Here is an 8329-nt window from a genome sequence, read left to right on the forward strand (position 1 = left end):
GGCGGGCAGGGGCTGTCTCCCTTCCCCGCGTGCGCTGGTTGGGGCCTCTGCTGCATCGTTGGCTCCTCCGCTGGTCTCCCGGGGATTGTCGCTGTCGGCCTCACCACGCCCGCGGCTGTGACTTACCGCATCCGCGGTCCCGTCTGTTGCTTCTCCACGGTCCTGCTCCGCGCTACACCGTACGGCGCCGCTATCGGCGGCTGTCCTCAGTTTTCGCCTGGCAGGCCCCGGCAGTGCACCTGTAAGGCTGGACTCATTTTGTTCTTTTATTTTTTCCATTTAGGGGTTTTTGTTATTTCACCGGCTATTAGTTAGTGGCGGGTTCGGGTGGGTTATAGTTAGGTTGGGAGGGTAGGGAAGGGTTTTGGGTCCGTCATTAGTTAGGTAGGGGTTAAGGGTGGGTTATAGTTAGGTTGGGTGGTTGGGGTTCGGTGTGGGAAGGGTGTGCATCGCAAGACAAGTGGGACTGCGACGTGCTTCAAGTGTACAGGATCACATTTCGGCTGACTGCTCCGGCTCTGCTTTACTGACGTTTCTGGCACTTAGTTAGATTTGGGGGTAGGTTGGGCTCTAGTTAGGTGGGGTGGTAGGGTACGGGGTTTTTTTTTTTTTTTTTTTTTTTTTTTTTTTTTTTTTTTTTCTTCTTTTTGGGGGTTGTGTTCATTTCCTTTTATCTGCGGTCGCCGTGTTGTGATCACTGCTTCTGTGGTATACTGTGATGTGTACATACCTGTTCTGCTACTTTATGTTATCAAAGGATCTGTGACCAGGTTTTACTTTCTGTGTCTACCCCCATACTCTTCTTTTCTTCTCTTTTCTCTCTTCCTTGTGCTGCCCTATTCTCTTTTACTCTGGGGGGTGAGTTCCTCACGGCCCCTTGCCTACACATGGAAAAATATATGGATCCTCCATCTAAGTCATCCACCAGGCAAAGCAAGGCAAGAGATAAATCTACAGCGACCTTCAAGCAGGTGCCTCCTCCTGGGTCAGGCTCTACTGTAGCGGAGGGGCCCTCCGTGTCTATTGCCTCCTCCAAAGATCCGCTGACAGCTCAAGACCTTGTTGGTGTTATATCTCCACTCCTGGATTCAAAGCTTGAGAAGCTGTCTGACTCTATCAATGCCGTTCTTGCTGAGTTGGTCTCTCAGGGACAGAGGATCACTTCTCTGGAATCCAGGGTCTCTGATATAGAGGACGGGACCGCTTCCATGTCTGCCTCTCTTCGTTCACAAGATCATCTGATCACGTCCTTACATGACCGTATTGACGATCTTGAAAACCGTAGTAGACGTAACAACATACGTCTGGTTGGCCTGCCTGAGGAGGTTAAGGGCACAGCGCTACATGACCTTGTAACGACTTGGCTTCCCAAGTCTTTAGGCCTGGTGCTTCCTCAGGGTGAATTGGTCATCGAGAGGGTACATCGTATTGGTCAACTTCCTGTTGCTGCTTCGTCTCGTCCTAGGGCGGTGATTTTTCGGGTCCTCAACTATACTGACAAGGTCAAGCTCCTGGACGCTTATAGAAAGGTCACAGCTCTTTTTTATCACAAGCACAAGCTGTTGCTCTTTCAAGATTTTTCTGCTGCGGTAACGGTCAAACGACGTCAGTTCTCCGAAATTTGCACTGAACTCTACAACAAGCGAGTGAAGTTCGCTCTTCTCTATCCGGCTAAGCTCAGGATTACCCATGGGGGGCAAGCCTATTTCTTTGACACCCCTGCGGCGGCCAAGGAATTTCTACGTGCTGATCCCAGGTCTCCTCCAGCTCCAGATGACGGTTCGGTGGTGCCTGAGGCCTCTCCCCCTCCTTCTCGCTCTCGCCCTGCTTCTTTGCCTGGTTCCTCTCCACCTGTCTCCCCTAGGGCTTGAGACTTCAGTCGGGCGTTGGTGCCTGGCTTTGTATCCTACGAGTCATCGTTTTCTACCATGCACTGTTTTGTTTGCTTTTAGTTATTGTTATTGTTTTTGGTTCATTTATTGTGTTTCTAGGCACAAAATTACATGTGCCGAGTTCTGGTTTATACAAAAACGAAAAAATTGGGAGAAGCATAGCTCTTTTCAAATGGTGATGTACGATTCCATTTTATGTTCTGTCTGTACGGTGTCTGGGAGGGCTGGCTGGGACTCCCCTGGACCGACCTGTTCTGGCTTATTTTTTGTTCGGTCTCTTCCTCCGCGGGGCATCGGGTGAAAACCTGGCTCCGTTGCCATGTTAGTCATGATGCAAGCCGATACTAGGTGTGATGCGCCGTCCTCCTTGCGTATTGTGTCGTGGAATGTAGAAGGTTTGAACACCCCTGTTAAGCGTAAAAAAGTTCTCACCCATCTCAAGCGTATGCGTCCGGATGTTATTTACCTCCAAGAAACCCACTGGTGTGACCCTGTCAGAAATACGCTAAAGGCGCCGTGGTTGCGCGCTTGTTATTCCGCCATGTACACCAAGAAATCTAGGGGTGCCACTATCCTCCTCTCCAATAAGTTGCCTTTCGTTGTCGAATCAGAGATTGCTGACCCGGAAGGGCGATACCTTATTCTTAGGGTCAAATTGTTTACTGAATCCTTTACCTTTGTCAATTTATACGCCCCAAATTCTGACCAGTCCGCTTTTCTGGCCAAAGTTTACTCGCTGTTACTGGGGATTGCGGCTCCTAATGTGATTTTGGGGGGTGATTTTAACTTAGTGGCTAATGTCGCTTTGGATGTCTCTGGCCCTTCCTCCCGCCCTCTCGGGCTCTCCTCCCTACCCTTGCTGGATCACCTCCGTTTGCGGGATGCCTGGAGGTTTCTTAATCCAACAGACAAACAATACACGTTTTACTCCCATCCCCATAATTCGTTTTCCCGGCTGGACTACCTGTTCCTGCCTGAATTGTTGCTCCATAGGTTGGAGGCTGCCCACGTGGGCCAGATAGTAATCTCTGATCATGCCCCCATCTGGATAGAGATCTCTCTAACCTCCCCTTATCGGGTGTCCCGTAATTGGCGGTTCCCTGGCTACCTTTATACTTCAGACGCGTTTAAGCAATTCCTGATTGCCAAATGGAATGACTATGCTGATGATAACCATGTCCATCTTGATGACCCGGATCTATTCTGGGCTGCCTCTAAACCTGTTCTCAGGGGCCATATTATTGCTTATGTGGTGGGGCGCAGGAGAGAGGCCGAAGCTAAGCTTGTCCGCCTTACGGACGATCTCTCTGCGGCGTATGCTGCTCACAAATCCCATCCTAGTCCTGATACCCTGAAAACGTATAAGGAAATCAAATCTCTCTACGATGCCTGGGTTACTGAGAAGGCACAGCTTTCCCATAATTACACTCGCAACGCCTTTTTTCGATGGGGTAACAGGCCCGGTAAGCTCTTGGGCAACCTTATCCGCCACTCTAAATTTAAGTATCATAGTGTCACTCAGCTCCGTGATGGTTCTCAATCGGTCGTGACTGACCCAGACAAAATTACGCAACTTTTTGCTGACTATTTTGAGGATTTTTATTCCCCGGAGTCCAATGATCCTGATATGATGCTTCACCTGTTTCGCCAGGCTGGTATTCCTAAATTGACGCCTGGTGAACGAGAACGTTTGGTTACGCCTTTCACCCCCTCTGAAATTGCGGCTGCCATAAAGTCCCTCCCTAACGGCAAATCCCCGGGACCGGATGGCCTGGGTGCCGAATATTATAAATTGCTTTCTACTTACTTACCGACACATCTTACTGATGTTTTTAACGGATTTCTACAGGGAAAGATACCCCCGAAGGAGTTTACGGCTTCCCGCATTATAGTTATTCCGAAGCCCAACAGGGACCCTGCTTTGTTGTCCTCTTATCGCCCCATCTCCCTGCTGAACCAGGATCTTAAAATTTATGCTAAAATCATGGCTTCTCGACTCCAATCGGTGTTAATGAAACTTACCTCCCCCTCTCAAACGGGTTTTGTTAAGGGCCGCCACTCTACGCGGAATATTAGAGGTCTTATTTCCGCAATTTTTACTGCTAAACTTACAAATAGTAAAGCCTCCATTGTGATTAGTTGTGACGCTGATAAGGCTTTTGACAGAATTTCCTGGCCTTATCTTGTTAGTTTCTTTAAATTCCATCATTTTGGTTTGCCCTTTATACAGATGTTTCGTGCACTGTACCATTTGCCTATGGCCCAAGTCACAGTGAATAATGTGAATTCCCGCTGGTTCTCTCTAGGTAGGGGTACTCGTCAGGGCTGTCCTCTGTCCCCACTTCTGTTCAATCTAGCCCTTGAGCCCCTCATACGAATTGTTGAGCGTTCCGTTGAGCTTGAGGGTATCCGAGTCGGTGAGGTTGAGCTTAAGATCGCTGCCTTTGCTGACGATCTTCTGTTATACCTTTCCAACCCCAAAGCGGCCATGCCGTTCCTTCTTGATCTGTTTGACTGTTTTCATAAAGCCTCCGGATTTCTCATTAATAAGCTCAAAACAGAGGCGCTGCCTATTTTTCCTCAGGCTAAACGTGGCTGGGGAGAGACGTTCCCCTTCAATTGGACCCAACTCCCCTCTTTAAAATATCTGGGTCTCACTATTCCTACTAATTTGGCGCACCTTTATAAACTCAACTTTTCTCCTTTGCTACGTCAAATGGAGGATTCTTTCAAAACGTGGTCCAAATTTAACCTCTCCTTCTTGGGACGCTGTCACTTGTACAAAATGGCCTTTTTCCCCAAACTTTTATATCCACTCCATATGTTACCTCTTACCTTAAGGAAGAAGGATATCCAACATCATAATGCACTGCTGCGTAAATTCCTGTGGTGCAATAAAAAAGCTCGAATCTCCCTGTTTAAACTCCAACAGCCTGCTCGCAATGGGGGGGTGAATTTACCTAATCTGTTAGATTATAATCTGGCTTCTAATTATCGTTTTGCGGCTGATTGGTTGCGTGAAGGTTCTAAATTTACCAACGTGTCCCTGGAACAAGGCTTGTCTCCTACCATTTCTTTGGCCTCTCTCCTGCACCTATCTACAGTTGACCTGCCCGCGGAGGTCGTATCCAACCCGTTGCTGTATCACACTGTTAAGGCTTGGGGGCGTGTTAGGCGGCGCTTGGGCCTGGAGGTCCACTATTCTAAGTTCCTGCCTTTGATTCGTAACCCGCAATTTCAGCATGGGAGGGAGGATATTGTCTTTCGACGCCTGGCCCGGGTGGGGGGTCGCACCATTGCCGATTTTCTGGATCCACGTGGGGGTAAACTGTTGTCCTATTTGCAGCTCCAATCTAAATTCCCTACTGTTCGTGTTCACCCTATTCACTACTTTCAACTTCGTCATTATATTACTTCCCTGCTCCCTCATCTCTCTGGGGCTAATTCTAGCAGTCCCTTGGACCAGGTAACGGTGCTGTCCCCAGCCATACTGCTCAAGACATCTACTATCTATAGTCTGCTCCGGCCTGTCCTCGATTGGGAGTCTCATGGCGCAGGTCTTCCCTCCTGGAGGGCTGACTTTCCTAACCTCCCTCCGAGCCAGATTCTCCGGGCTTATATGTACAATTCCAGGGTCCTGGTTTCTAGGGATTATAGTGAAATGTTCCTTAAGATTGTGCATAGGGCGTATGTCACCCCTAAACTTCGGTTTCTAACGGGTTTGGCGGATCACTCCCGCTGTCTAAAATGTCAATCGCCTGAGGCCGATCTCCTGCATGGCTTGTGGTCTTGCAGTTCTATTACCCTATTTTGGGATGCCCTACAAACGTATATCAACGACACTTTGGGCATTCGCTTTACTATCTCTGCGGAATGGGCTATTTTTGGTATTTTCCCTGACCACGCTCCCCCACCTGTAGCGAGGGCTAAATTTCTCTTGCTTATACTTTCTGCAGTGGCAAAACGGGCAATACTGTCCCAATGGATTGCTCCTCAACCTCCGTTGCTGCCCCTGGTTCTGTCGCGACTGCAATTTTTGTTCCATATGGACTGGCTTGAGGCTGTCCTTCATAAGGAGAGCAAAGTTAAATATCTTTTCGGTCGCTGGTCCCCATACATCGCAACGTTAGATAACGCCACCAGGTTGTCCCTGTTCCACACGTTCAATACCACGGAGTGGTATTGTCTTCAGGTTCTCAAAGGTATTCGCCCCATACCGGGGTTTTGATCTAGTTAAGGGTTACGACATATTTGTGTTGTGGCTAGGTGTTCTGTGATTGAGGAAGGGTTTTTCTTTTTTCTACCCTGCACTGTATGTGTTTTGGAATTGTGCATTACTTTACCTGTATTACCTGTATGCATTGACTCTGTCACCTTGTCTCTGTGTACCATTGTTTTGTTATATTGTATGCTTTGTCTTCTCCTTGTAATAAAGAAGTTATAAAAAAAAAAAAAAAAAAAAAAAAAAAATTGGACCCCAGAAAGCATTTCCTTGGGCCCCGCTCCATGCTCCCTAGCATGCATTCACTCTCTCCACTACCACAAAAAAAAAGATTACAGATTAGGGGAAGACTGTGAAAGTCATTCTCACCCTGACCATGACTTTGAGAGGTCCTCTCCCCTGAAATCATTCCCAGTCCCTTTGTCCCTCATTCACTAAGCCATACATCTCCTTTCCTTCCTCCCTGTGAACAATAGATCAAACAAATAAACAGCACTTGCATGTATAGATCACATACAAACCCTATATTTGCAGGTATGCATAAATGGGGTATGGAAACATAGCATATCAGGTATAGCTCAACAGAATCAACTCAAAAAACAAGCTTTGCAGGTATAGATCAATTGAACATCACATGTTAACTCAGCATTGAAGGTATAGGTCAAATAGGTATACAATAATAATGAATGGAAACAGAGCGTACCAGATACAGATCAACAGAATAACACACACCCAGCTTTGCAGGTATAAATCAATTGGAATTCACATATAAACTCAGCAGGTATAGATAACCCCCTAAATTACAGGCATAGATCACAGGTTGTAGACCCCAAAGCCAGCCCTGGTGTCCACATTGCCCACATAGAACCTGATCAGCACCCAGATTACACACATATTACAGCTCAGCCTGAGCCAACTTTGTCCCCTAAAAGCCCAGTGTAAGACATTTTTGTCGGCAAACAGCCCACCCTTCATGTGCCATCTTTGCATTTCCCCAAACACTTACACAGTTACTCACTCATTCACACAAATCATTTACACATATTCATTAATGCAGTCTCACAAATCATTCAAGCAATTCATCCACACATTAACCATTCATTCTCGTATGCATTCACACAATTCATCCACACATTAATTCATTCATTCTCTCACTCTTTATTTCAATATTCTTACTATCCCCTTTCTACCCCCTCTGTGTACACCCTCTCCCACTTCTCACTGTCTACCTCCTCTCACACTTCTCCCCTTCTCACTATCTACCCCCTCTATGTACCCCCTCTTCCACTTCTCACTGTCTACCTCCTCTTACACTCCCCCCCTTCCCACTATGTACACCCTCTCACGCGTCTTACCCTTCTCACTATGTACGCTCTCTCCCTCTCCGGCCGCACACACCAAAGGCCGGCCCTGGCTATAGGGACAGATCCCCCAAAATGTGACTGCTCCAGATAACCTACAAGGTATTTTATAGATCTTCTTCATACTGGCCTTGGATTATTGTAGACGCCCAGTGGTTGGACCTTAGGTGATTTTTTTAATGGTATTTGCTAGGTATGTGTTGATTTCATGTTTTGTGTAGGGCGTCTGGGGTCCTAGAAACCCAAGCTTTCATTTCTGTTGATTATGTCTAATTTAAATCATAACTGCTTTATTGTTCCCTCTCTTTTTCCTATGATCATGGCTATAGCCAGATTTACATTTTTGTTTTGGGCTGCTATGTATAGAGGAAACCGTTACCCTTTTGCCATTCACACAAAAAAATACAAATAGTGAAATGGTTTAATTAATGGGGCTGGTGGAACATATCCAACAAATTGCTGGAGTATGGTGTGCAGTTTGTTGAGGGGAGTCTATCATGCAAACCGAATAAAGACAAAGCAATGGACATGGTTTGTGTCTGTTTTGGTTACTTAGGGTGTGACTGCAGGCTGAACCAGTACTTTAACTGCAAGAGATAATCACCACCTGATTCTAGTAACAGGGAAAATAAATACAACAGAGGAAGGCATGACCTTAGTGGAAGGTTGCGTTGGCTTATTTATTTTTCTTTATGTGTTTTTCTAACGTTTGAGAAATTGTTACAGACTTTTATAAAGTGATAATGTGGTACTCAAGATAAGGTTGTTCCTTAAAGGTACAGTTTAATGTCCCTGACACCCCATTAAAGAATAATGTATATTAAAGTACTCTGGATGTACTTTAATATGCGTAA

This window comes from Spea bombifrons, chromosome 13, assembly GCF_027358695.1.
Source record: "Spea bombifrons isolate aSpeBom1 chromosome 13, aSpeBom1.2.pri, whole genome shotgun sequence".
Lineage (NCBI taxonomy): Eukaryota > Metazoa > Chordata > Amphibia > Anura > Pelobatidae > Spea > Spea bombifrons.